This window comes from Eleutherodactylus coqui, chromosome 3, assembly GCF_035609145.1.
Source record: "Eleutherodactylus coqui strain aEleCoq1 chromosome 3, aEleCoq1.hap1, whole genome shotgun sequence".
Taxonomy (NCBI): domain Eukaryota; kingdom Metazoa; phylum Chordata; class Amphibia; order Anura; family Eleutherodactylidae; genus Eleutherodactylus; species Eleutherodactylus coqui.
In genome coordinates this window covers 100,775,398-100,803,351 of record NC_089839.1, presented here as the reverse complement: position 1 = coordinate 100,803,351, position 27,954 = coordinate 100,775,398, and the positions used below count along the sequence as shown (strand labels likewise).

Genomic DNA, 27,954 nt, shown 5'->3' with positions numbered 1-27,954 from the left:
CGCGAGTTTTTCGCCGGGAATCCGGCATGTGAGAACCCAGCCTTACATTACAGGACCCTGAGGGGCGGAATACGGCAGGATTACTTCATGTCCCTAAACTGTTGATCTAATTCCATGCTAGTCATCATACCCGCTCAGCTCCATGCCAGCCCTCACACCCCCCTCACCTCCATGCCAGCCCTCATATCGCCCTCACGTCCATGCCAGCCCTCATAGCCCCCTCACCTCCATGCCAGCCTTCATACCCCCTCTCATCTCCATGCCAGTCCTCACACACACCTGAACTCCATGCCAGCCCTCCTACCCCCTCACCTCCATGCCAGCCCTCCTACCCCCTCACCTCCATGCCAGCCCTCATACTCCTCTCACCTCCATGCGAGCCCTCATACCCCCCTCACCTCCATGCCAGCCCTCCTACCCCCTCACCTCCATGCCATCCCTCACACCCCCCTCACCTCCATGCCAGCCCTCATATCCCCCTCACCTCCACGGCAGCCCTCATACCCCCCTCACCTCCATGCCAGCCCTCATATCCCCCTCACGTCCATGCCAGCCCTCATAGCCCCCTCACCTCCATGCCAACCTTCATACCCCTCTCATCTCCATGCCAGTCCTCACACACACCTGAACTCCACGCCAGCCCTCCTACCCCCTCACCTCCATGCCAGCCCTCATACTCCTCTCACCTCCATGCGAGCCCTCATACCCCCCTCACCTCCATGCCAGCCCTCATACACCCTCACCTCCATGCCAGCCCTCATACCCCCCTCACCTCCATGCCAGCCCTCATACACCCTCACCTCCATGCCATCCCTCACACCCCCCTTACCTCCATGCCAGCCCTCATACCCCTCTCACCTCCATGCCAGCCCTCATACTCCCCTCACCTCCATTCCAGCCCTCATACTCCCCTCACCTCAATGCCAGCCCTCATATTCCCCTCCCCTCTCTGACAGCCCTCACACCCCCTCGTGCAGGGCTTCCCTCCGCAGCCTCCTCTCCTCAGGCAGCCTTGTGTTGTGGCTGACAGTCCTGCTCCTTGGTAACCAAGTACAACAACTAGTCCGGGCTGCATGCTGACTAGACCAACTTGTTACCCCCGTGCCGTACAGCTGACATGTCCTCCCGACCCCCATGCACACATACAGTATATACACACAGCAGTCTGTCTGTCTGTCGGGATATACACGATATCACTGGCGTACATATAGGGGGTGCGGGTGCGGTTGCGACCCGGCCCCTGAGCCCCAGGGGGCCCACGGGGCTTACTTTGCAGTCAGTCAGGCGACACTGACTGACTGCACTTACTTTCACTATGGTCTCTGCGCAGGCAGGAAGCCTCTCCGGGCACATCGGCGCTCCTCCCAGGACCTCCGCTCAGACCCCTCCCCCATCTGGTTCTCCAGCACAGAGATCATCAGAGGGGAGGAGTCTGAGCGGAGTTCCTGGGAGGAAACGCCGATGTGCAAGAGGGGCTGCCTGCGCAGAGACCATAGTGAAAGTAAGTGCAGTCAGTGAGAGGGAACGTCCTCGGTATGATTAAGAGGGGGGAGGGGGGTGAGTGAGGGGTGTTCTGTGTGTGATGGTGAGTGGGGGAAACGAGGGGTGTTCTGTGTGATGGGGAGTGGGGGTGAGTGAGGGGGGTTCTGTGTGATGGGGAGTGGGGGTGAGTGAGGGGGGTTCTGTGTGTGATGGTGAGTGGGGGAAACGAGGGGGGTTCTGTGTGATGGGGAGTGGGGGTGAGTGAGGGGGGTTCTGTGTGATGGGGAGTGGGGGAGAGTGAGGGGGGTTCTGTGTGATGGGGAGTGGGGGTGAGTGAGGGGGGTTCTGTGTGATGGGGAGTGGGGGTGAGTGAGGGGGGTTCTGTGTGATGGGGAGTGGGGGTGAGTGAGGGGGGTTCTGTGTGATGGGGAGTGGGGGTGAGTGAGGGGGGTTCTGTGTGATGGGGAGTGGGGGTGAGTGAGGGGGGTTCTGTGTGATGGGGAGTGGGGGTGAGTGAGGGGGGTTCTGTGTGATGGGGAGTGGGGGTGAGTGAGGGGGGTTCTGTGTGATGGGGAGTGGGGGTGAGTGAGGGGGGTTCTGTGTGATGGGGAGTGGGGGTGAGTGAGGGGGGTTCTGCGAGCCGGCACCTGACTTCACTATTAGAGGTATGCTAGAACCGAGCCGCTGTATTGGTGACTGAGGGCTCAATGCCACAGCTGTAAGCCTACAACACTGTGGGAGACCACCGGCATCTCACACATTTCCCAACCATGCACGCTGCCGGCAGGGACCACATATGGCCTTGTGTAGCACTGCACATGCACAGGGGGATTCTTTTTTTAATTCCCCACTCTGTTTAGAGTGACAATGCGTATGAAAACAATGTAATGTGTATGGGCAGTGTATCATACAAGTGTACAGGGCTCACGTTACGTGGTACGCAGAGAAAGAGAGCATGCTGGGATTACCACGTGTGCATAATACGTGGTGAAAACCTGGTCGTGGACATGAGCCCTAACATGTGATAAAAGTTAGCTCATGCTGTCTCCAATGTATGTGTGCCTGTATTATGTATGTGTATATAGAATTATTTTTTTCTTTCCTGAGGAAGCAAAGCGTGCCTTGAGGCTTGTGTTCTGGATGTTTTAAAAATCTAAAACCCCTGATTACTAATGATCCATTGATGGGTCATTAAAAAAACAGTAATGTAGCTAAAAGTGATATACAAGGACTAGCTGTGAAAAGGAGTGGTGGGTGGACGGGTCTGGAAGGGGGCCCCAAGCTAAACTTTTGCACCCGGGCCCATGAGCCTCTAGCTACGCCCCTGCACGATATATCACAGCTCATCCTCCCGTCTCCCCCGGCTCACCCTGTTCCCCGCCAGTGATGACTGCCGCATCCTCCTGTCAGCAGCCCGGCTCCCATCACCGGAGTAATGTCCTCCGTCCGAGACTGTAGCACTGAGGCGGAGAGTGAGGCAGCCGAGGAGGAGGGCTCTGCTCTGTCACCAGCCTGGAGGATGTCACGACAGGGGCCGTCTACAGAATACATGTCCCGACAGACGGCTGCAGTCCCCTTCCCACGGCCGTTCACACACTGCGGCAGCGGCCCCCATTCTGTAGGGAAGCAGCTGGTGGCCCTATTGGGGCAGATGAAGAAGCCATGGCTGGTGGCTGAGGGTTCTGCGATGGCTGTTACCTCACAGCCTGTCTCAGGGCTAGTCACACATCCGTATGTTTACAGCGTATTACATCGGATCTGTACGCCGTGCGATACGCGGTAACTCAACATCACTTACATTGCTGTACGCTTATCAGAAGGAACTGCGTAATACACAAGCACCATTAATACGTGAGTTAGAGCCCATTATTCTCTATTGCCAAGCATATATACGCGTATGTATATACAATTACATGCATACGGGCGGGGGGTATACGCATCATCACTAAGGGGAGTATAAAAAGACACAGGTGTGCTGCGCATGGCGGGGTGAGTACACAGTCATGTGCAGTAGGATTTTGCTGCCATATGCAGGGTCACAGCCAGCTCCACGCTGCGCTTTACACTTTTGGCCGTGTGAGCCCGGCCTTAGAGCTTCTTCACACGACCATATGCAGAAAAACACTCGCCGCAGCGCATTATAGTGAATTAAGTATATTTGCGCTCGTGTTTGCGTGTAGTTCTGTACTTTGTGCGAACGCAGGGCCAGGTCACACGACACACCCCTCCGTGGATTAAAAAACCATTTAGCTTTAAAAGCTCCAGATGTGTTGTATTCCCCGTGTTTTGCGCAGTGTTTCACGCTCCCTCTTGCGTATTTGCGCTCCTCCCATAGACTTCTCTGGGGGACTTTGCTGCACAAACCACAGGAAAATACAACAGTTCCTACTTTTGTCCAAGTACGCAAAATCCTCGTGCAAAACGCACTCATCGGAGTAAATACATTGACGTTCTATTACACCTTTGCTTTAGGTACGCAAAAGCATGCGCAAATATGGTCATTATGTTGGCCATCGCTCCCGGGCCTGGCGTCAGCTGAAGGTCTTCCTCTCTTCCCTCAGGCGGCTGCAGCCTACCGGCCATGCTGGGGCCAAATGTATGAGCCCCCCAGGCAGGGCATCCCTCTCCAGGTAGTCGGAATAATGACAGCCCAGTTCCCTAAGGGCTCATGTCCACGGGCAAAAGAAGAATTAAAATCCGCAGCGGATTTTAACTCTTCTCCTGCCCGCGGATCCGCGTCCCATAGGGATGCATTGACCACCCGCGGGTAGATAAATACCAGCGGATCGTCAATAAAAGGGATTTTAAAAAAAATGAAGCATGAAAAAATCTGGACCATGCTCCATTTTCGTGCGGGTCTCCCGCGGGGACGGCTCCCGCGGGCTTCTATTGAAGCCTATGGAAGCCGTCCGGATCCGCGGGAGACCTAAAATAGGAATTTAAAAGAATTTACCCATCTGGAGCGGACTGGGAAGGTCTTCTATTCCTCAAGGCCGGATCTTTCTTGCTTCGGCTCGGCGGATGTGCCTGGCGCATGCGCGCGGCACGCCGGCGACGTGCCGAGTTCATCCGCCGGCCGAAAAAGAAGATCCGGCCGTGAGGAAGAGAAGACTTTCCCGAACCGCTCCGGATGGGTAAATTCTTTTAAATTCCTATTTTCAGCGCTCATGTCCGCGGGGCAGGAGGGACCCGCTGCAGATTCTCCATGGAGAATCCGTAGCGGGCCTAATTTTCCCCGTGGACATGAGGCCTAAGGGCTCATGTCCACGGGCAAAAGAATTAAAATCCGCAGCAGATTTTAACTCTTCTCCTGCACGCGGATCCGCACCCCATAGGGATGCATTGACCACCCGCGGGGTAGATAAATACCCGCGGATGGTCAATAAAAGTGATTTAAAAAAAAAAATGGAGCATGAAAAAATCTGGACCATGCTCCATTTTCATGCGGGTCTCCCGCGGGGACGGCTCCCGCGGGCTTCTATTGAAGCCTATGGAAGCCGTCCGGATCCGCGGGAAACAAAAATCAGATTTTACTCACCCGCTCCGTTTCTTCTCTTCGCCGCCGCGTCATCTTCTCTCAGTCGCGGCCGGATCATTTTGCTTCGGGACGGCGCATGCGCGGGGCACGTCACCGACGTCATCCTGCGCATCCGCCGGGCCGAAGAAAGAAGATCCGGCCGCGACGCAGAGAAGATGACGCCGCGGCGAAGGAAGTATCCGGAGCGTGCGGGAGGTGAGTTAATTCTGATTTATTCTGATTTTCAGCGCTCATGTCCGCGGGGCAGGAGGGACCCGCTGCAGATTCTCCATGGAGAATCCGTAGCGGGCCTGATTTTCCCCGTGGACATGAGGCCTAAAGGTGCCTACAGGCGGAGCGATTATCGTTCAAACAAGCGAAAGTGAATAAAAATCGTTCAGTCTAAAAGCGAGCCAACGACTGGACGACAAACGATATTCATTCGCGTTTCATTCATTTTCTGCAGGCATATACGCCACCATCGGCTCCTTCACTTATTGTTCCGTTTATACAGACTGAATGATTCAACAATGGATCTGCCTGTCTAAACAGAGAGCACAAGTGAACAAGGCCGCGGTGACGCCATTCGCCCGGTCGAACAATAATAGAATCGGCTCGTCTAAAAGGACCTGAAGACAACTTTATATTGAACAACCCGATAGCTAGGTTCAGTCTCCGGGGGACGGAGGTTGCAATTAGTTACAAACCCGCAACTAAAGAATAAGGCCAGTTTCACACGGCTGATAAGATCGGGTGAGATTTCTGCGTTGCGAGACGCACAAACATGAATCCCATTCATTTTAATAGGTTCATACACATGAGAGATATTATCCCACATGGCAGCACGGTGCTATGTGAGAAACAGATCGCAGCATGTTCTATCTGGCTGCGATATCGCCCATTGCTTATTGAAAGCAATGGGAGAACTCGGTCATCCTCCATTACAGCAGCGGCAGGAGATTCCTTCATCCTCTCGGGGAATCCCTTAAGATGTGGTGGGGAAATCCCTTCAGCCCTGACTGGGGTGAAGCGATTCCCTGCGGGGATGAAGGAATCCCCTGCTGCTGCTGTCACAGAGAATCTCCCAGAGTTCTCCCACTGCTTTCAATGGGGCTGGCGCTGCTGCCACATGAAAATGCCTCACATCCACAGGTCTTTCACATGACCTTCTGTAACTAGTGCTGCTTAGAGTATATACAAGATTACTACTTGTACCCATTCGGCCGTGTTCACATGGTTGGACCTCCTGTAACTAGTGCTGCATAGAGTATATACAAGATTACTACTTGTACCCATTAGGCCGTGTTCACATGGTTGGACCTCCTGTAACTAGTGCTGCATAGAGTATATACAAGATTACTACTTGTACCCATTAGGCCGTGTTCACATGGTTGGACCTCCTGTAACTAGTACTGCATAGAGTATATACAAGATTACTACTTGTACCTATTAGGCCGTGTTCACATGGTTGGACCTCCTGTAACTAGTGCTGCATAGAGTATATACAAGACTAGCTGATATACCTGGCTTTGCCCGAGTTAATTTGGTACTGGTGTTTATCTGGTGTTCACATGGAAAATCTTACGAAGTCGTGGTTACTTTAGAGATACTGAAGAAAAACATATGTTCACCATTTTGCATAGTTCTCTGCGTTACCCAGGAAACACCACGTGGAGGAAACCATGCGACGTTTCCTTTATATAAAATGTCATCAGGAAGTGAGAGAATTAGATTACGTACATAAAATTTGGACACTAATTCTTTTGCGCTTAGAATTGACTAATCGAGTTGGGACCCATTAACTTTTCATATTTATGACACAATCAATGCTTGTGTCAAATTTCATGTTTTTATGACATTGGGAAGTGAGAGATTTTCATTATCTACATAACATTTGGACGCTAATTCTTTTGCACATAGAATTGAATAATGGTGTTGGGACCCATTTGCTTTTCCTGTTTATGACATAATCAATGCTCGTGCCAAATTTCCCATTTCTATGACACCGGAAAGTGAAAAAATTACATTCCGCACGAAAAATTTTGAAGCCAATTCTTTTGCGCTAGAATTGAATAATCGAGTTGGGACCCATTAGCTTTTCCTATTTATGTCATAATCAATGCCCGTGCCAAATTTTAAGTTTCTATGACATTGGGAAGTGACAGATTTAGATTATGTACGTAAAATTTCGACGCCAATTCTTTTGCGCTAGAATTGAATAATCGAGTTGGGACCCAATTACTTTTCCTATTTTGGAGATAATCTATGCTCGTGCCAAAATTCATGTTTCTACGATATCGGGAAGTTGGAGAACGTTTGGCGAGTCAGTCAATCAGTCAGTGAGTCAGTCAGTCAGTGAGTCAGTGAGGGCTTTCAGCTTTATATATACAAGATTACTACTTGTACCCATTAGGCCGTGTTCACATGGTTGGACCTCCTGTAACTAGTGCTGCATGGAGTATATACAGCATTACTACTTGTACCCATTAGGCCGTGTTCACATGGTTGGACCTCCTGTAACTAGTGCTGCATAGAGTATATACAAGATTACTACTTGTACCCATTAGGCTGTGTTCACATGGTTGGACCTCCTGTAACTAGTGCTGCATAGAGTATATACAAGATTACTACTTGTACCCATTAGGCCGTGTTCACATGGTTGGACCTCCTGTAACTAGTGCTGCATGGAGTATATACAGCATTACTACTTGTACCCATTAGGCTGTGTTCACATGGTTGGACCTCCTGTAACTAGTGCTGCATACAGTATATACAAGATTACTACTTGTACCCATTAGGCTGTGTTCACATGGTTGGACCTCCTGTAACTAGTGCTGCATAGAGTATATACAAGATTACTACTTGTACCCATTAGGCCGTGTTCACATGGTTGGACCTCCTGTAACTAGTGCTGCATGGAGTATATACAGCATTACTACTTGTACCCATTAGGCCGTGTTCACATGGTTGGACCTCCTGTAACTAGTGCTGCATAGAGTATATACAAGATTACTACTTGTACCCATTAGGCCGTGTTCACATGGTTGGACCTCCTGTAACTAGTGCTGCATGGAGTATATACAGCATTACTACTTGTACCCATTAGGCCGTGTTCACATGGTTGGACCTCCTGTAACTAGTGCTGCATAGAGTATATACAAGATTACTACTTGTACCCATTAGGCCGTGTTCACATGGTTGGACCTCCTGTAACTAGTGCTGCATAGAGTATATACAAGATTACTACTTGTACCCATTAGGCCGTGTTCACATGGTTGGACCTCCTGTAACTAGTGCTGCATAGAGTATATACAAGATTACTACTTGTACCCATTAGGCCGTGTTCACATGGTTGGACCTCCTGTAGCTAGTGCTGCATAGAGTATATACAAGATTACTACTTGTACCCATTAGTCCGTGTTCACATGGTTGGACCTCCTGTAACTAGTGCTGCATAGAGTATATACAAGATTACTACTTGTATCCATTAGGCCGTGTTCACATGGTGGAATCTGCATTAGTCTGTGTGCACACCTACCGTGTGTGCAAGTTGCGCCCGAGTGATTGGGGTTTAACTTGCATCGGACAACACGCGGACACTTGTCCATGTGCTGTCGGACTCACTTGGATATAGCACATAGCCATGCATCAGCGTGATACGGACAGGAATAGAGCATGCGATGAGTTAGCGGTCCTCGTTAATCTGCATAGACCCATAGGCTATAATGGGGTCATGTGCTGCCCGGGATTTACCACAGACAGCACATGGCCCAAAGGCTTCATGGAAAGAAGAGAAGTGACATGTCCCTTGTTGATGTGGATTCCGCAGCGGTGTATCCACATACAGACTGAATGCAAGTAGTTGGTGTGCGTACGTACGGCAGCTCTAATCCAGATCCATGTCAGAGATCTACCGTTAACATGCAGATTTATGCCATGGATTTCCATTGAAGTCCGTGTTGGATGTTTCTGACGCTGAATATGGCCTGACTACTGGAAGACGGGGAACAAGGGGTCTGGTGGGACAACCGTCATCGGTGGGGGGCATCAGGAGACGTCAGCAGCAGGCACAAACTCTTCAGCTGCTTGGTTTATGCAGGTTGAAAACAGACAAATATCCATCAAGTCCAACCTTACTAAGCGATTAAAATCACGCCCGCAAAACGTGACCAATGGTTTCACAAGCCGACATCCACAGAAGATCTGTACTTAGCTCTCCAAGATGTCTGGAACAACCTCCCTGCCGAGCTCTTTCACAAACTGTGTGCAAGCGTTCCTAGAAGAGCTGATGCTGTTGTGAAGGTAAAGGGCGGTCACACCAAATACTGATTTAGATTCCTCTCTTCACTCACTTTGCATTTTGGTTTTTGATGAAACTGAGAACACTTCTTCTCTTTCTGAAAGCATTCTCACTTTGCAGCATTTTTCACACCTGCCTACGGTCTCCCTCATAGAGACATTTTTTACCACGACTAGAGCGGCGTTTTCAGCATCGCGGTATAGCGCTCCCATTGTTTTCGATTAGACCGCTCAGACAGCCGCTCGATTGCAGTGACTTTTAGCACTGTGATTTTCCAGCAGGGTTTGTTCTATTTTTGAGCGTTTCGCGTTCCTCATCAAAACTAAAGTAAAATGCTGCAAAGCCCCGCAATATAAATCGTAGCGCTTACCACAACGCCTGTGTGAGGGAAGCCTGAAACTACTGTTGTTGTATGTGTTACATTAAGATTAGAGATGAGCGAGCGTACTCGGCCACGCCCTTTTTTCGCCCGAGCGCCGCGATTTTCGAGTACTTCCATACTCGGGCGAAAAGATTCGGCAGGCGCCGTGTGTGAGTGGGGGGTTGCAGCGGGGAGTGGGGGGGAGAGGGAGAGAGAGAGGGCTCCCCCTGTTCCCTGCTGCTATCCCCCGCTCCGCCACGCCTCCCGGCGCCCCCCGAATCTTTTCACCCAAGTACGGAAGTACTTGAAAATCGCGGTGCTCGATCGAGTAATTGCTCAATACGAGTAGGTTCACTCATCTCTAATTAAGATCAAAATGTTTGAGATTCTAAAACATGAAATGACTTGGAAGTTCTGACAAACACATATATCCCACATACAAAACACGAGGCACAGGGATTACAGAATAAGGCCGCGCTCACACCTGCGTGACGGTCAGCTCACGGTTTCCATTTTTAGAGGAGAGAAAAAATGATTTATTACCCAAGTGATTTCAATGGGGTTTGAAAAATAACAGAAAGGCTTCTGTTTGCCTTCATTCTGTCAGGCCTACGTTTTTTAAACAGAAAAATCACGCTGCAGACTGCGCTATTTTATCATCCAAAGAAACGAAAATCTAATGAAATGGAAGCATACGGAAGCCTTTCTGCTTTATTGAAACCCCATTGGAATCAATGGGGAAAAAATGGATTCGTTGTTTTCTGTTTTATTTCAGTTTCTCTTCTCCAAAAATGGAGCAGAGAGACGGAAACCCTGAAGCGACCCCAACGCAGGCGTGACAGCAGCCTTATACTGCTAGAGAAGACATTTGTCACATCTTAGAGAAGCGATTCGAGGAGCATCTGAGACCTTCCGGAATCAGCAGTAGTAATACTATAATAATGCTGACCAGTAATACAAAGTATAAGGGCAGGATCAGAATCTCCATGATTTTGCTGTGATTTGGTGATAAATCCAGTCTCATGTAACACTATCTTGCTGCAGGTTTGTATTATATAGCATCTTGTAAGATCCCCGATGAATATCCTTGGTAAGGGCCTCAACACACGGGCCGTTATGTGGCCGCATGATGGGACGATACGAAACCACTGATCACTGGTTTAGTTTCCACTACCGGGACGCTCGCATGTTGTGTGCAAGAAGAGTTACGGCAGGACCCGTCTTTTCACGCTCACACACACTGGCGCGAAGTTCGAAGAGTCAGAATATGTTGGGGTTTTTCTTGTTTTTTTTTTAAAACCCCGCTTCATACGCTAGAACAACAGGAGCTAAAATAATTCATGCAGATTAAAAATCAGCTTCATCCCTTTTAGCAGTGATTACTTGTGTGCAGTGACCTCTTCTTCTGCTTGTGTAGAGCTTGTTGACCACTAGACGCCTCTAAGACACACAGAAGGTTTTTCTTGGGATGTAAGAAGCTGGATGGTCATATTAAGGAATTGCCGACACCTGGACCGTTCTGACCAGACTGTTAGGAGGTGTTGGGACCAGTGGATGTGTAAGGGCACACAAGGGGACTGGGCTCAGGACCCCCTCGACAGACCACCAGTAGACAACATCATATGATCGTTCGACAAGTATGAGCAGTTCAGAAACGACCTGGCTATGTGCTAGGAAAGTAAAGGGTTTTAAAGAATACCAATACCCCTTCCCTTTTATCCATATGGCCCAGACTGCGATCATGACTTCTCCCAGTCACAACCTGTGTCTGCAGAATTTGACACATAGACATCTGTGACTCCTCAATTTTCTAGCCACCTGCCTTTGTTTTGCATACTTCTACATAATCTTCCTATCCAGAGTGGCCCAGATAGTAATAAAGCATAAGAGTATTCCCTTTTTGTGCTCTCTGTAGGCACCACAGAGTAAGTACCACTTTTAGTGCCCCATACAAAGTAAAAGTGCCTTCTTTTATACTCTCACTAAGTAATAAAATCCTATACGGGCTCCTTTAAGTAACAATGCCCCTACTGTCCCCGTTCAGTAATAATAATGCCCCTCATGGCCACCTTCTGGTAATAAAAATAATGCCTCACTTGTCCTTCTTTTGGTAATAAGAATACTCCTCCTGATCATAATAATAATATCCCCTTTGCCCCCTATTGTATGCATTAAAATTAAAAACCACATACACTCACCTGGGTTTCATGGTCACGTAATCGCTACGTCTAGTGCCAGTCCCTAGCATTGGTGAGGCTGGAGACTGATTGTAGCAACCACGTGACCGTGTAATGTGAAAATCAGTGCAAAACCAATGCTGAGTGAACTTCAGAGCCCATGAGCCGAGAAGACAGACCCAGGTGAGTAAATGTGTTTTTTTTATTTTATGTCACTTCTGCAGTCAAATTTTAAAAAAATTGTCACCCCCAGCACCGGCCCCAGGACCCAATCGACCCACTGGGAATTTTCCTGGTGAGTTCACTGGCCAGTCCACCCATGCCTATCATCAATAGAAGACCTGAGAACAAAGATCCCCATTTCAATTTTCTGGTTTCGCCTGTCGCTAGCTGGTAATTTGACTCATTTTGACCACTACATTCCTCACTGTTTATTAGCAAGAGCTAACCTACTGGCAGAAAGCTACACGATAAGATGTGCCGCTAAAGTAGAGGATGTATATATACATTGTAGCTGCATGGTGCATCAACAAATACAAATGCTGAAGGGGTTAATATTTGCAGTTTCAGTGCACTGGTGTTGATTGACAGTTCCTGATCAATTCTGAATTAAAAGGGATTTTAATATCATATAGCTACAAGAAAAAGTAAGTGAACCCTTTGTAATTAACTCTTTTTCTACATTAATTAGTAAAAAATGTGGACTGGTTGTTATATACAGGACAATTATAGACAAACAACTGTAGTTGCCTGAGGTTGGGGCCCCCACAGCTCTTGTTTGGCTATCTCATGTGGAATGTGTATGTGTGTATGTCTGTGTCATTGTTGTCCCAACCAACTTGTATGTTCTTGCACCCCTGTCACCCTAACCTGCTCTGTGTGTTGTGAGCGGTTTCTGTCTGGGTTAGGATTGATTGGGGGGCAGAGTTTAATGTAGGGAGAGAGACAGAGAAGAGAAGATGTGGTAGGAGAGATCGGACACAAGAGGGAAAGCTGAGTCTCAGACCAGCCAGTCTGAGCCAATCACAAGCCAGGGAGATAGTGATACAAAGATGGTGGACCCAGCCGTCAGAGAGACTTTTTCCTCCCTGCAGCAGCGAAAGTACGAGTCAGAGCAGACCCCACGGAATCTGGAAGGAACACAGGCCTAGGCATTGTGAGTGCAAATTATCCCAACTAGGTCAGAAGTCCAATAATATTTGTGTATATTTATTAAAAGCGCCAAAATTGGGCAATTTTTTTTTAAATTCTCATTTTTTCACATTTTCAATTGTAATATAATAAATATGTACAAACATACTGTACACATTTTTGCTAGGATATATATTTCCCCTCGTCATCCTGACAGCATACACATGGAGGATGTCCACTGGACCCCTGTTGGGACAGGAAGCGGAAAAACATACAAAAGGCACCTCCCGCCACCAGCTCACCAGTGTCTTCCTGTCCCTACAGGACAGTCCAAGCGGAAGCCTCCAGGTGTATGCTGGAGGCAGGAAAAAAGAAGGAAAATTCCTATGCAGCCTGTCCGCCCGTGGGGGGACGACTCTCTGGTCGGGCTGGCAGAGCTTGCGCGGGTGAGACCCTACGTGGGGACCCTCACCCGCAGGATCCAAACCAGCACCACGTTCCCTGCGGGGAACCCTTCCCTAGCGCGCTGCCCAGTGGGGTTGTCGCACTGGGAAGATACAGCCCGTACCTGCAGGGCTTGGAAGCCGCCTCCGGACATCAGGCACCCGCTCTGGACGTCGGGCCCGGGACCCTGGCTTCCAGAGATCCTCTGTCGGCGGAGCGGCTGAGCAGGTATGCCAGCGAGGGGGGGGGGGGGAGAGCGCGCGACGCGGGCGACGGCGGCGCTCGATCCGACATCCCCGGACATCTATGCGCCCTCCTCAGGGCCCGACGCAGAGTGTATCCCCCGGGTCCGGCGCGGCGGCATGACGTCAGCACGGCCGCGTCACGGGGGGCGGGGCCTCGAGGGAAAAGGCGCCAAATTCGGAAAAAAAAAAGAGAAAAGGAGAAGGCAGGATTCCCCACATGTCTTCGGTCTGCACCTAAGTAAAGATGTCGGCCAGAGAGGACACGGAGAGCAGCCCGCTGGTGAGTAAACCTCCGGGGGCTCACACCAGGGGTAAGGAAGGGTCAGGTGCTGGAAAACCCCCCCTTTCTTTTTCTGCTGTCTCCGTCTCTTAGGACAGAGAAGCACAAAAGGGCAGAGAGGCCAAGAAGCGCGTGCGCAAGTGCCCAGTCTGCCTGCGGCGACTGGACGAGGGACACACCAAACCCTTATGCGCAGCCTGCACAGAGAAGGTGGTCCGTGAGGAAGGCCCCTCGGGCATATCGGACATCCGAGCTATGATCCGCGAGGAGATCGAGGCCTCTCTCTCGTCTCTTTCCGTTCCGCCCCCCACGAAAAGGGTAAGGCGGTCACGGATAGAAGAATCAGACTCGGAGGAAGGGTTCTTAGAAGATTCCCCCTCAGAATCCATACCGCCCATGGAAGAAACGAGGAAGTACTTCTTCGCATCGGCGGATCTGTGGCAGCTACTAACAGCGGTCCGTCACACCATGCAAGTGGAGGAACAGACGCCGCAGCAGCCATCCCTCCAGGATACCCTGTTCCGGGGACTCATACCTCAGCCCAAACCATCATTCCCGGTCAATGATATCCTAAAACAGCTCATCTTGACCGAGTGGAAACAGGCAGAACACAAGTTTTTCCTGTCTAAGGAGTTTAGAGAGCGTATGGTCTTCACCCCGGAAGACATTGAGTTCTTGGACACCGTCCCGAAGGTGGATTTGGCGGTCGCCAGGGTCTCGAAGAAGGCTGCCCTCCCCTTTGAGGACATCTCCCAGTTGCGGGACCCACTGGATTCACGAGTGGATTCGGCAATGAAGAAGGCCTGGGAGTCGGCGGCCCTCACCATGAAGACCAACATTACGGCCACGTCGGTAGCAAGATCCATGACGGTCTGGCTAGACCAACTCCAGGCCCTGGTCTCGCAAAGGGGTTCGAGGGAAGATATCTCCAACTGCCTTCCCCTCCTCCAACAGGCCACCGGCTTCCTGGCAGACGCCTCGATGGAGTCAGTAAGGTTCGGGGCCCGGTCGGCGGCACTTTCGAACACTGCCAGGAGGGCCGTCTGGGTAAAAGCCTGGACAGGGGACAATGCCTCAAAAAACAGGCTTTGCTCTTTGCCCTTCCAGGGACATCGCATCTTCGGACCTTCCCTGGATACACTCCTGGAGAAGGCCTCAGACAAAAGTCAGGGGCTACCAGCAGAGAGACCCGTCAAGCGGCCTTCCTCCTCCTACCCTCCTCCCTTTGTCCCCCCGAGAACATACAGGGGGAAGGGGAAAACCGGACGCTGGTCTTACCCCAAAGGCGGAAAGGGTGAGAATCCGCCCATCGGGATCCGGCAGGTGGGGGGCAGACTTAGGGGGTTCGCCAGTAGATGGAGCGAAATAACCTCCAATCCCTGGGCCCTTCGCCTGGTCTCAGAGGGCTATAGAATTGAGCTTTCCGCCCCCCCTCCCCGGAGGTTCGTGGTTACCCCCTGCCAGTCACCCGCGTCAGCCCGGGCCCTCCAGTCGGGGGTACGGGACCTGCTATCCCTGGGGGCCATTATCCCGGTTCCCGTAGAAGAACGGTTCAAAGGCTGCTACTCCCCCTTGTTTCTTATTAAGAAGCCTAACGGGACCTACAGAGTTATCATCAACCTAAAATACCTGAATAAATCTATAACATACCGAAGATTTAAGATGGAATCAGTAAGATCAGCAATCCCCCTAATCACACCAGATAGCGTCATGGCCACGGTGGACTTAAAAGACGCCTATTATCATATTCCCATACACTCAGGCTCCCAACAGTTTCTTCGATTCGCCCTGGTGATAGAAGGGTCAGTCTCGCATTACCAATTCGCATGCCTGCCGTTCGGGATTTCCTCCGCACCTCGGGTATTCTCCAAACTAGTATTGGAGATGGTAGCAGCACTAAGGACGGACAAAGTACTAATTGTCCCATACCTCGACGATTTCCTGCTTATAGCAGGATCACCCTCGGAACTCCAGCACCGGGTCAACCTCACCCTCCACCTGTTTGAGTCGCTAGGTTGGATCATTAACTTCGACAAATCCAATCTTCAGCCCGAACAAAGGAAAAAGTTCCTAGGGGTCATCCTGGACTCACACCACCAGTGCTCTTCCCTCCCGCTAGAAAAGCAAAAAACGATCCAAGACGAAAGCCGGGCACTTTCGTTAGCCTCCCAAGTTTCCCTTAGGAGAGGCATGAGGGTCCTCGGTCTCATGACAGCCTGTATTGGAGTAGTCCCGTGGGCCCAGTTACATGGTAGAACTCTCCAGGACTTTATCCTGAGCAACTGGGACAAATCTCCAGCTTCCCTGGATCAGGAAATCACCCTCACTCACAAAGTAAGGTCCTCCTTGGGGTGGTGGACGTCTATCTCCAACCTCGCCAGGTCCACAAGTTGGGACCCGGCATCCCCAGTATCCATCTTCACTGACGCGAGCGCAACTGGCTGGGGGGCCCACTTAGGCTGTCGCTATGTCCAGGGGGTCTGGAACCAGAAAGAGGCCACTCAATCCTCCAATTACAAGGAGCTTTGCGCGGTCTGGAGGGCCATCCGTGACCTCGAGACAGAGATCGGGGGTAGACCCATTAAGATATTTTCGGATAACATAACAACTGTGTCCCTCATTCGCCACCAGGGATCCACGCGGAACCCCCGACTACAAGACCTGGCGGCGAAAGTGCTCGGGTGGATAGAGCAGCGGATGCCTTCCGTTTCAGCGTTCCACGTAAGGGGCCCAGAGAATGCCATGGCAGACTACCTCAGCCGCAGGAGGATAGACCCTGGGGAGTGGGCACTACATCCAGAGGCATTCCAATTGATTACAGAAAGATGGGGGACTCCAAAGGTGGATTTGTTTGCCTCTCGGGAGAACAACAAGTGTCCCCGGTTCTTTTCCAGGGGGGCAGACGGGGGCTCCCTGGGAATAGACGCACTATCCCAAGCATGGGAATGGGACCTGACATACGCCTTCCCACCTATCCCCCTGATCCCTCGGGTTCTAAAGAAGATCCAGGGGTCCCCGGGCTCCGTTATCCTGGTGGCCCCGTTCTGGCCCAAGAGACCTTGGTTCCCGCTCCTGGCCGCTCTATCAACACAGGAGCCCCTACATCTGCCGTGGAGAGACGACCTCCTACAACAGGGTCCCCTGATTTGCCCAAAAGCCCGACAGTTCAGACTAGCGGCCTGGAAGCTGTGCGGGTAAAATACCTGAACCAGGGCCTATCAGGGAGGGTGACCACCACCTTATGTGAGAGTCTCAAAGAGTCCACCAGGAACATATACACCAGGGTGTGGGACACCTTCTCTAGGTGGTTGGGGCACAGCATTCACGACCTCCAACAACCAGACATTAATAAGATTCTAGAGTTCCTTCAAGATGGACTGGACATGGGCCTAAAACCTGGTACCCTTAAGGTCCAGGTGGCCGCCCTAGGAGCCTTCTTTGACTTCCCGTTAGCCAACCATAGGCTAGTCAAAAAATACCTTAAAGGAGCAGTTAGACTTCACCCCTTTATAAGAAGAACCATGCCCCCATGGGACCTGAATCTTGTTTTACAGGCCCTTTGCGCACACCCCTTCGAGCCCCTGGAAGAACTCTCAGTTAAGACCCTCTCATATAAGGTTGCCTTCCTAGTGGCCATTACAACCGCCAGGCGGATCGGGGAAATCCAAGCCCTCTCTATAAAAACCCCATATATGACCATCTTCCCGGACAAGATAGAGTTTAGGCTCGACCCCTTCTTTCAACCGAAAGTCCTTACGGACTTTCACAGAGAGCAAAGAATAGTACTTCCCTCCTTCTGCCAGGAACCCCGGAACACTACGGAACAGAGGTTCCATAACCTAGACGTGAGACGAGCAGTTCTGAAGTACTTAGAGGTCTCACATACCTTTAGGAAAACTAATAACCTCTTCATTCAATTTCAGGGTCCACGCAGAGGAGGGGCCGCTACTAAGGACTCCCTAGCGCGGTGGGTCAGGAGGGCCGTAGAAGAGGCATACAGATCCCAAGGGATCCCACTCCCGGGCGAAGTTAGAGCCCATTCTACTAGGGCGGTCGCCTGTTCCTGGGCGGAGTGAGCCCAGGCGACAACCGACCAGATTTGCAGAGCCGCCACATGGTCAAGCACCCATACCTTTGTAAAACACTATCGTCTGGACGTGGGGGCCAGCCGGGACACGGCCTTTGGGCGGAAAGTTCTGCAAGCAGTGGTCCCTCCCTAAAGCCCTTGATTGTTGGTATTCCTCCATGTGTATGCTGTCAGGATGACGAGGGGAAGACAGGAATTAGGTTTACCTGTTAATTCCTTTTCTGGAGTCATCCTGACAGCATAGGGGCTTTTCCCTCCCCTTCAGTTATCCTTCTCTACGTGAAGTAACGTATTGTACTATGGTTTCGGTATTAAAAATGAGTGATTAAGCAAAGCCGGGTCACTGTAGTTATTTGGTACACACTGGTGAGCTGGTGGCGGGAGGTGCCTTTTGTATGTTTTTCCGCTTCCTGTCCCAACAGGGGTCCAGTGGACATCCTCCATGTGTATGCTGTCAGGATGACTCCAGAAAAGGAATTAACAGGTAAACCTAATTCCTGTCTTCCATCCGTTTACCTTATTTTGGATGCAGATTTGAAAAGCTTTCGTTTTTTTAACCATTTAGAAGCCGTACAAATTTAACATTGATTACACTGCCCAATGATGATTTTGTTTCGGGCTCAAAAGTAGCGTATTCTTATGTATTTTCAGCTGCTGAATTCAAAAATCAACATAAAAATGACCGATTAGCTCTTGCTTTGGAGATACAGTGACATATCATTTCTTAGAGTTTACATTCTTATTTTGTTGGAGGTTTTTTTGGGGTGGGGGTAGTTCTCACACCTCTCATCTGACATAACACAACGTTCTCCATATGTTTGTAGGTTATAAACATAATAAGTGTTGCTATGACTGAGTTTCATATTGTTTTTGCTTTACCTTTTCTCAGAATTTCTGGTTTTGGAGTGCCTTTGAAGTGTAACATTTTCTATATCAAAATGCCACAAAAATGTGTAAATTTAGTGAAGAATTTTTGTTACATTTGTGGTGAAATTACATTTTCGTCTCAGAAACGCAATCTTATAAAGACTGCCTATCAGCATTATTTTGGTATGAATGTAGGGGACCAGGATAAGTCATGGGCTCCACATATATGTTTCAACTCTTGCTCAGTTAAACTACGAGATTGGCTGAAAAATAAAAAATTATCTATGGCTTTTGCCGTGCCTATGGTTTGGCAGTAGCCTACAAACCATACAGATGACTGCTATTTCTGCTTGACTCAGCCTATAAAGGAAGGATTGTCAATGAAGAAAACAGGAACAGTTCAATACCCAAATCTTCCATCTGCTATTCCACATTCAGATAGTTGACCAGTTCCTATTCCACCCCAACATTATGAGTTTAAAGTAGAAACTGAAGAAAGTGTGGAAAAAGAAGAACTCAACAAGCCTTCCACATCCCATGACCCTGACTTTGAGGTAAAAGATGATACATGGCACAGACTGAGTCACGCGGAATTGAGTGATCTCATTCGAAAGCTTGACTTGTCAAAGGAGAAGGCGTAACTTCTAGGGTCAAGACTACAGCAATGGAGTCTTCTCCAACGTCAGGGGGATCTGCTTCTTTTTTTCGGAATAAAACCAATCTGGTTGCTTGCTGCGACGTTAATGGCTGGATAAAATGTTTGAATCTGAACCATGATCCAACTAAATGGAGGCTATTCATAGACTCCTCCAAGCTTAGTTTGAAAGCTGTATTACTTCACAACAGCAACCGTCTTCCTTCTTTTCCTGTTGGTCATGCAGTTCACGTGAAGGAGACTTTTATGCAAACATGACAGCCCTCCTCGACTCAATCAAATATGCTGAACACAAGAGGAAAATCTAAAAGTCATGGTTGTACTCTTAGGAATGCAACTGGGGTACACTAAATACTGTTGCTTTTTATGTATGTGGGACAGTAGGGATAGGAAAATATTTGAAAAGAGGTCTGCAGCACTTGGAGTAGGGATAGGAAATCAAATTACATTCAAGCGGACTGGCCTGCAATAAATCTTGACTCTGCCGAGAAAAATGTCGTTGCTGAGCCTCTTGTGGACCCAAAAGATGTTCTTCTTCTACCCCTTCATAAAAAGCTTAGTTTAATGAAAAAACAAAATGGTAAGAATTTTGCCATGGATTTTGGTGCAGTTTGCCTTAGGTCTTAAAGGTTGAATTCTGCTCTCAAAACCCACATACAGATTTAGAATCCGCCATGTACACTCATTGTCAAAAAACAATCTCTCCCATAAGAGAAGTTGTTGGAATGGAATGAAACTTTCTCTCTGATATTTGATACAAGTAAGTGATTACAATATCAGTGCAAAAGGATAATTTATTGTGAAAAACTGACCCCTTGAAAGGAGGCTCTAGTAGTCAGTGTAAAAGGTTGCCGTCTTACCTGTGGCCACTCTACTCGCCTCAGTGATGGCCTTTTTAGTTCCGCTTCTTGTACTGCGACATGCGGAGCATTCTGCTTTTAGGACATCTTGTTGTGTGACCACTACATATCCAGTGTGGAGTCGTCAATCACCCTGGTACCATCTATAAAAAACAACTCAAAATATGCATTGTTAACAAGGGCTTTCAGTAACTTTTTAAAACTTAAATTTTCTTGTTGCATCAATGCTAGACAATCAGGCTGATATTCTATTTCAAAAAGATCAGAATCTTGTTGCAAAAAATTTAAAAATGGCTGATTTGCAATACCTAGATCACCTATGCCTTCTCCTCCTCCCCCCCCCCTTTGAACCAGGATACTCAATTGTAAGAAGAGTAGCCGAGTTCAAGGTAGTATCACATTGTAAAAAGATTTGATGGATGCAGATAAGGCCTGTAAGATGTTAGCACCAATAACAGAGACATGAGTTACATCGGGGCAGAATAATCTACAAACATCTATTAATATTGGAAATGTGATATCCTTTAAGCAAATTCATTATTAATCTGATCCTGCCTGCAATGTCTTATCAAATTTGAGAGAGAGAAAAAAAAACAAAAAAACTTTTACTAGCTGCTCAAGATCCTCACCCCCTCCCTTGTGGACAAGAGGGATGAAACATTACGTCCTTTACATCATCTAGCTCCACCCCTTCGATATTGGTCGCTTGCGTCTTTTTTTTTCACACCTTCATTTCAGCTTAACCGTCCAAGCATCCACATCACAACCAAGTAAAGTCCCATGCATGGGGGGGACCTCCATCCCTAGTCAATATCTGCATCACACATCCCACATTCATCACAGCCTGAGCACTGGGCATTAACTTTCATCCATCCATGCGCTCAAGTCTGCTCCGTCACCCCCTATTGAAGGTGTCCCAGTACACACAGACGCACAGACAAAAAAAAGTTTGACTAACAAACATACATCAGTTGAAAAACATTGAGGTGAGTGCTATAATGTTATAAAGTACATGATTCTATTGAGATGAGATTGTGAATGAGCGCTATCTTTGACAAATTATGTGAAAAAAGTTTGCTGAGTGACTGAGACATTCTCTCTTTCTTATTTACTGAAGCTATTATATGCTATATTAAACGCTAAAGTATTTTAGTTTCTGTGACCCTGAGTTTGGAGTGAAATCTGAAAGCCCCCACCTTTGTAAAACCAACTGTTATCTCTCCGAATATGCATTCACTGACTGAGTTGTTTTGCATTTTCAACCCCTGTATAAGTAAGAATATACCTTAGAAATTGCTATATTTCCTGCCTTGTAAGACAGTATAATTAATTAAATTCATTATAAGCTTTCATTCCATTTAAGCAAGCAAAGATATTTTCCAGGGTCATTATTTCATTCTCTCTACTTTGTTATCGCTTGACCTTGAAAACTAAACACAAGCTCTGCAGCTTCATGTAAACAATCTTTCTCATCTAAAAGCAAGCTCAGTTAACCATTTGCACATACAGTATATACATATATACACATATATATATCCATCTAGTATGGATTATACATATTATACACCTTTTCCTCTCTCTTTGCCAACAAATCACATGCATTGTAACCTTCTTCTCGACTTTGCTTGTTCCCCATATTTCTCTCCCTACCTAACTGCCAATGTAACCTTCAATAGACACTCTCCCGACACCCTCTTGATCACTTACTGTACTTTCCAACATTTCACTTACGGATACTTTACTAAACAAATAATGTGTACATACTTAACTTTCTCTGACTGTCTCTCTCTCCTCCTCACTCCAGCACTTTCTAGCAAACCTTGGTCTTTCAAGGCACGCTTCTTGGTCCTAAAGACCTCCTCCCAGACACCATGCTGTAATCTACCGTGCGGGTCCTTGTTACACATTTTCATAAGTTTTCTTACATTTTACACATTGGAACTCCTGTCTCTCCTCCACCAATTGATCCGCACGGCGGCGGCCCATAAAGGGCTCTGTCTTCTTTAATAAGATCTTACGCATATTAGAACAACAACAATAATAATAACACGCTCCATAGAGTGCATCCCTCTTAATTCCAAATTGTCAGCCCCTTATATACCGGCAAAACAACCGAGGGTCCTTTCTCCTATGGAACCAGCCTCACAGAATGCATCTCTCTGAAATCAAATCGTTAGCCCCATATATAAGGCAAAACAACCGAGAGTCCCTTTTTCTATGAGACCTATCTCATAGAGTGCATCTCCTCCTCAGCTAAACCATTAACTAACTAAACTAAAATCGAGGGTCCCTTCTTCTATGAGACCTATCTCATAGAGTGCATCTCCTCCTCTGCTAAACCATTAACTAACTAAACTAAAACCGAGGGTCCCTTCTACTATGAGACAAAATGAAAAGTAAGAGGAAAAAAAATTCTGCAGATACAACAATCTCCACTATTGTTAAAACACTATGGACTTCAAAGTACAAATAGACTACAGACTAGTTTCTGGGTGAGCGATTGGTGCGCATATCACGGTCAGTGGTCCATGACGGCAAACCCGAAGCCCACACGAGTTACCGTGTAGAACTCTTAACCCAACCCGTCCGGTCACAAAACACAGATAGTCCCTCCTGCTGCAAGACTCGCAGTGTAAAACACAACATAAATATATGCTGGTCTTACCTGGAGTTCTGTGAGTTGATCAGGCTCGGTTTGCAGCAGGACGGCTTCCCCGTAGCGTGGATCCGGGTGGACAGGGCTGCACGGCTCCGGTTTTGTCGTCCCGGGTTTCGGCACCATTTGTCAGAGAAATTCTAAGTACAGCACCAATCAGGCCCACCCCACTTGCCCCGCTGCCGGCGGTAAGGAAGAAAACACCACACACGGAAGTCTGGTATAGTTCCTCACACGGGGACATGACTGCGCCGCGCGCTTTATTACAGATTACATGGGATCTTATACCCTTTGGTCTCATAACTAGAAATGGGTGATGAGCTCATTGGCTCAACTCCACCGTATAACCATATATGGAAAGTCCGGATTTCCGGCCTGAGATAGTGAAAGTTCAGATGCATAGTTGAACAGTCGTTATCTTGATATGGCGCCTCTGGCTTATGTACAGAAAATCACATATTCAATTAACTCCAGTGCAAAGAATCACCCACTCAATTCTAAAAAAGCAGCTAAGCATGCATTCTCCATATCTCTTCTCTCCTTCACTTTAACCTTCATCCAGTTTCTTTGGACATTCTTTCTCTGTTTGCCTTGCAAAGCATCTTGGCATATCTGATGTAAGGCGAAGTATTAAGTTTTTCATAGAGTTAGTACATATGAGAATAAAGTTAGTATACATATAAAAAGAAAGACACATAACTATATCTATATAAATGTATATATTCCATTGTTTTCTCTTATCTACCTACAAGGATATATATATTTCCTTCTCATGGAGGCTCTAGTAGTCTGCTGTACCACCTCTAGCTTACATACAAGATGTGATAAGGGCAGCATGGAGGCTCTAATACCCTGTTGTACTGCCTCTAGCTTGCATACAAGATGTGATAACGGTGGGCATAGAGGCTCTAGTATCCTGTTGTACGGCCTCTAGCTTGGATGCAATATGTGGTACAGCATGCATGAAGGCTCTAGTACCCTGTTGTACCACCTCTAGCTTGGATGCAAGATATGATATGGGTGGCTATGGAGGCACTAGTACCCCGTTGTACCATCTCCTGCTTAGATAAAAGATGTGATATGGGCAGGCATGGAGGCTCTAGTACCCTGTTGTACCGCCTCTAGCCTGGATGCAAGATGGGATATGGGTGGGCATGGAGGCTCTAGTACCCTGTTGTACCACCTCTAGCTTGAATACAAGATGTGATACGGGGGCATTGAGGCTCTAGTACTCTGTTGGGCTGCCTCTAGCTTGGATGCAAATTGTGATACAGGGGGGCATGGAGGCTCTAGTAACCTATTGGGCTGCCTTTAGCTTGGATACAAGATGTGATACAGGCGGGTATCCTGTTGCATCATTTGCAGGGAACGGGGCTTATGGCTGGCATCAGTATTGTGGAGGGAGTGTGGGGACTCCCACTGCTTCCCTAAAAGAAGCTCTGCAACTTCCTCCTACACCAAGTCCCTCCGGCTCCTGATATGGTACTCCACTCTCCTGATGTACCACAGGATGGGGTGCCCCTGCACCAGATAGATCAAGTGCTCCTCGTCTATATAAATGTATGTCGTGTTTTTGAAAGTTGCCAACAACTCCTGCCTCCACGCTGCTCCAAACAGGCCTCCACACTGCTAAGAAGCTGATGAGCACGTCCGCTTAAATTTGCATATATTCCCATAGCAATACGCATGAAAATGCATCACAGAAACATTGCAAGACAACACAAGGCAATGCGAGAATACAGAGGGTCCTTAGGAACACATGGGCAAGAAGACATACCATTCTGAAACAAGACAGGACATGCTGCGGTTTTTAATTCTCGCAGGATCACATAAAGAGAAAAGTCGCACATGGGAATAAACACATTGAAAAAAATACATTTCATAGTTGTGTCATTTTCCGGGCTCTTGCATCGCAGAAAACTGGCGCAAGTTTCTCGCCTGTGTGATTCCGGCCTTAGAAGTAAAGAGACATTCATGTCTGAAAATTATTTTGATAGTGTATATTTTGATGTTCTGCAGCAGCTGTGGCACAGCACTAAAAAATACACCCTGCAGCTGGTAGGATAACGGTGTGAGAATGGCATTTTTTGCCACATTTTAGAGTCCTAAGGAAAATGATCATACTATATACATTTAGAAGAACTTTTATATATGGCTTTAAGCTAAGCACAAAACTTTATATTCCCAGTAAAGTAATGGAGCAGCTTAGAGTTAAGATAAGTAGGTATATTTTCATAGATGCTAAATAAACAAAAATTAACTTCAAAGTCAATTAGTTTGAATTATTATGTTTAGTTTACCTGTTTGTACAACAGCTTCTTGGATTTCGCATAAACATTCATCTTGAGCTCCCAAAGCTTTTCTGAAATTTAATTTGTTTTAAAGGGGTTGTCCCGAGGCAAAACCGCAAAATTTTATATTATTAGCCCATTCCCCCTGTCACCCCCCGTCATAAAGCAGCCCTTTTGAGCGGTTATAAACCGCATCCTACTTACAGTTTAGCAGAAATAATAACTTTTAAACTTCTCCATGTAAGATGGCGCCTGCGTTGTCCCTGGGTGCGTTCCACGGTGCAATGCTCGCTCTTCCTGGAGGCCTTCATGCGCGCTCCCGAGACGCCGGTCACGTGAGCAGGTGACTGACGTCATCGGTGGAGGCGTGCACTTGCAAATGAATGAAACGCCGCTCCAGCCGCCACATTGGCTGGTCGGCAGAAAGCGTCACAGCGGGAGGTGGAGTCTACCGGAGAAAACAGCAAACAGCTGTTTCTCCCATCTCTTGACCACACAGAAGCGCAGGTAAGTGCACCTTTCCGCGGTACTCTTTCATGCTTTTATTAGCACAGGATCATTGCCTTATGCAGTGAGTCTGTGCATGAAAAATGTATTGTGCATGCCCTGTATAGTAATGTGTCTTACATTTTTATAGTGCCTGCCATGTGCTGCATTTTTTTTTTCCTGCTGTGTGCTGCTATCGCGACTGCAGTGTTTATTGTGCATGCCGCCTGCTTCCATTCGCCTGCCATGTGCTTATTTTTTTTTTTTTGTGCCTACCGTGCGCTTTCATGTGCCTGCCGTGTATTTTTTTTTTTTTTTTTTTTGTGCCGGCTTTTTTTTTTTTTTTCTTTATTTTTGTGCCTGCCGTGTGCTTTCATGTGCCTGCCGTGTATTTTTTTTTTCTTTTTTTTTTGTGCCGGCTTTTTTTTTTTTTCTTTATTTTTGTGCCTGCCGTGTGCTTTCATGTGCCTGCAGTGTATTTTATTTTATTTTTTTGTGCTTGCCGTGTGCTTTTATGTGCCTGCCGTGTGCCTGCCAGGGGTTTTTTTTTTGGTGCCTGCCGTGTGCTTCCATGTGCCTGGCGTGTTCTCGTTTTTTTGTGCCTGCCGTGTGCTTCCATATACCTGCCGTGTGCCTTCCATGTGTTTTTTTGTTTTATTTTGTTTTTTGCCTGCCGTGTGCTTCCCTTTTTTTTTTTTGTGCCTGCTGTGTGCTTCCATGTGCCTGCCGGGTTCTAACATGTGCCTGCCGTGTGCTTCTGTGTGCCTGCCATGTGCTGCTTTTTTTTCTGTGCCTGCCGTGTGCTTCCGTGTGCCTGCCATGTCCTTTTTTTTTTTTTTCTTTTTTGTGCCTGCCGTGTGCTTCCATGTGCCTGCCGTGTGCTTCCATGTTTTTTTTGTTTTTTTTTTGTGCCTTCCGTGTGCTTCTTTTTTTTTTGGGGCCTGCCGTGTGCTTCCATTTGCCTGCCGTGTGCTTCCATGTGCCTGCCGTGTGCTTCCGTTTGCTGCTTTTTTTTGTGCCTGCCGTATGCTTCCATGTGCCTGCCTTTTTTTTTTTTTTTGTGCCTGCCGTGTGCTTCCATGTGCCTGCCATGTGCTGCAATGTGCATGTGACTGCAAACCGCTTTGAATCAGCATACATTCCGCACAATTCATTCATACAATTATCATGCAATCTTCGGAAAATTTGCATGGAATAGACATAGCATCTGCATGCAATCTACACACAAACACTGCCTTCAATCGACACTATTAACCTGCATTCTACATACAATATGCATGCTATCTGCCTACAGACTGCGGATAATGCTAGCTATCAACAATCTGTCCACAATCGCCCAGTAATCAATCTAAAATTTGCCTAAATTATGCCTGCCATGGACCTTTAAAAGATTGTTATTAGAAAATGCTGCTGCTTCCATAACTGTTATTGAAGTGCCACTAACTTGGTGTTTTTTTGTTTTTTTAAAAGTTTTTTTGTAGTACAATTCAAGAACAAACATGTACCAGGAAGATCTTGAATTTGAGGAGCTTGATTATTCATCCGATTCTTTTGGAGAGGTAAGTTTTTGCTGAAAATAGAAAGGTTGCAGCAAACCAATGGTAATAAACAGAATACATTTTTTTTTTTTTTTAGCAGGACTTTTAATCTGATAGCGAGGAAAATGATGAGGATTTCCCCGAAACTCGGCATTATTCGGCGGTATGTGTTGAAATATGTATAAAATTTTTTTGTTTATTGTTTGAAACCGCAACTATGCATCAGTCCTGTACAATTTATTATTTCAATACATTATTTCATGTGTGTATATACATACACACACGTGTGTGTGTGTGTATATACATACACACACCTGTGTATATGTGTATATACATACACACACCTGTGTATATACATACACACGTGTGTGTGTGTATATACACACATGCGCGTGTGTATGTATATACACACGAACGTACGTGTGTATGTGTATATACAGTCACACGTAGGAACGAGTGTATGTGTATATACAGTCACACGTAGGAACGAGTGTATGTGTATATACAGTCACACGTAGGAACGAGTGTATGTGTATATACAGTCACACTTAATTACGTGTGTACACACACATTATAT

General features: G+C 47.5%; 1 long non-coding RNA gene across 1 annotated transcript; it reads left to right on the top strand.

Moving 5' to 3' along the window:
* The first annotated feature begins 1,458 nt into the window (after window positions 1-1,458).
* On the top strand, window positions 1,459-27,536 carry LOC136619790 (uncharacterized). The gene is made up of 3 exons (XR_010791031.1): window positions 1,459-1,501; window positions 27,310-27,398; window positions 27,475-27,536. It is a non-coding gene; the product is annotated as an uncharacterized lncRNA (long non-coding RNA).
* Window positions 27,537-27,954: the final 418 nt, after the last annotated feature.